The following is a 2201-nucleotide window of genomic DNA, read 5'->3' as shown; positions in this document are numbered from 1 at the left end:
GCACTGACAAATACGAACGAGTGCATCCACATGCACACATACATGTACACAGGCACACACACACAGGGGGTGGAGAGAGACAGGAAAGGGAGGGAAGGAGGAAGGAAGGAAGGAGAGAGAGAGAGAGAGAGAGAGAGAGAGAGAGAGAGAGAGAGAGAGAGAGAGAGAGAGAGAGAGAGAGAGAGGATAATATTTAGTCTGTATTATGTGCCCGGTTTCTAGCTGATTTGATTTACACTTGGCCACTTGCTTAATCATCTCAACTAGACCTATGAAGGGGAGGTCCTAGTATTGTTCCATTCTCCAGATCTAGAAGCTGGAGTTCACAGTGATATGTAACTTTCCCAGGAATGCTTGCTCCTGGGAAGTGGGAGAGATTGAATTGGAACCCAGGGGTTCGTGTCTAGATTTTACGGTTGTAGCCACCAAACCAGGATTCTCAAATATAAAATGTACATCTGAGTCACTTAGGAGGCCTGTTGAAGCACAAATGGGCCCTTGCCCCAGAGTCTGTGATTTAGTAGATCTGGGGCAGAGCCTGAGAACTGGCATGCCTAAACCTCCCAGGTGATATTGATGCTGTTAGTCTAGGGCCCTCACTTCAAGAAGCACTGTTTGCACTGCTCTGCTAAGACATAAAGAGGCAGAGAAAATGCCTCTTGCTAAGTATCAAGGTACGCACACCCTGCTGTGACCATGCAATGCCCATATAAACTCCATCTGCACAGATCACCCCCTGAGACAGTAACACAACTCTGGGGGATTAGCCAGACAAAATTCAATTAGCCCCACATTACTGGTGGGTAAATATGCCCTCTGGGACATTATTGGTTAAGAAGTAGCAGAGTCTGCAAGATGCCACATCTTCCGTTCCATGTGTCAGTGTTTTCTTCCCGCCACAGGAAGATGAGACAGGAAAGCGAAATACAAGTGAAAAAAGATCATCTAAGTCAGCGGTTCTCAGCCTTCCTAGTGCTGCGGCCCTTTAATACGGCTCCTCACATTGTGGTGACCCCCAACCATAAGATGATTTTCATTGTTACTTCATAACTGTCATTTTGTTACTGTCATAAATTGTAATGTAAATATCTGATATGTGACTCCACAGGGGTCGTGACCCACAGGTTGAGAACCACTGATCTAAATGAAGGATAGCCATCAGAAATAAGTCTTTTGAAAATGAAGAGCTGGGGATAATGCCACTTGAAACCCTTCCTCAAAAGTATCAAAAAAAGAGGAAAGGAGGAGGAGGGAGGGATGAGGAGAGGGGAGGCAAGGGGAGGGGAGGGGAAAGTGAGGAAGGGAGAGCAAAGGCAGATAAATAGGAAAGCTTGTGGGTTTGGAGCAGACATGAGTAGAAAGAAGCTGAGCAGTTGCTTAGAGCAATTTGTCTCTTTCATACTCCAGCTTTCTCTGTTGGGATCAGTTTTCTGTTAACAGAAGCAAAATACCTAGCCACTGAAAACGTGGAAATGTTCATTTTGGCTTGTAGTTTGGGAAGCTTCAAGCCATGGTCAATTGGCCCCATTTCTTTTTAGGCCTGTGGTCAGGCAGCAGATGGTGACGGGGATGGGTAGCAGTGACAGCCCATTCAACTCATGGTAGGACAGAGGGAGAAAAAGGAAGAGGGGATGCAGAAGCCCATTGTCCCCTTCAGGAGCACACTATCAAAGAGCTCAAGCCTTCCATGAGACAGGTTTCCATCACTTTCCAATAGCAGCTAGTTGGGAACCAAACCTTTAAAACATGTGACTTCAGGAGACACTTTGGATCCAAACGATAGCACTGATGAATTGATTTCTTTTTACAGTGATTCTAAATATGTGGCCTTCAGAAATGAAGAACCTAGGACCATCCTAATCCTCTGAGTCAGAAACTCTAGAGGGAGCCCAGCACTTAATGTTGTAAATAGTCTCTAGGTAACACTGGTTATATATATATATACATATATTCATTCCAAGGTAGAACCTGGCTAAAAACACTAGCTAAAACAGTACTCCTGGGCCCATGCTTCGAGCAAAAAGCTGGTGAGATGTGAGATTTGAGCCCACACATGCTATGGTGTATTCTTGCTTTGCTACGTCACCCATCGTGTGTTCCAGAAACAACCCACGAAGGCAAATGATTTTCTGAATTGAGTGTTTGATTTGTAGATTTTATTTATGTGTATCTGTTTGCATGTGCGTGCATGCATGCGTGTG

Source organism: Microtus oregoni, unplaced genomic scaffold (genome assembly GCF_018167655.1).
Source record: "Microtus oregoni isolate MIOR12 unplaced genomic scaffold, Mior012 000074F_003, whole genome shotgun sequence".
Taxonomy (NCBI): Eukaryota; Metazoa; Chordata; class Mammalia; order Rodentia; family Cricetidae; genus Microtus; species Microtus oregoni.
This window is presented reverse-complemented; position numbering follows the sequence as displayed.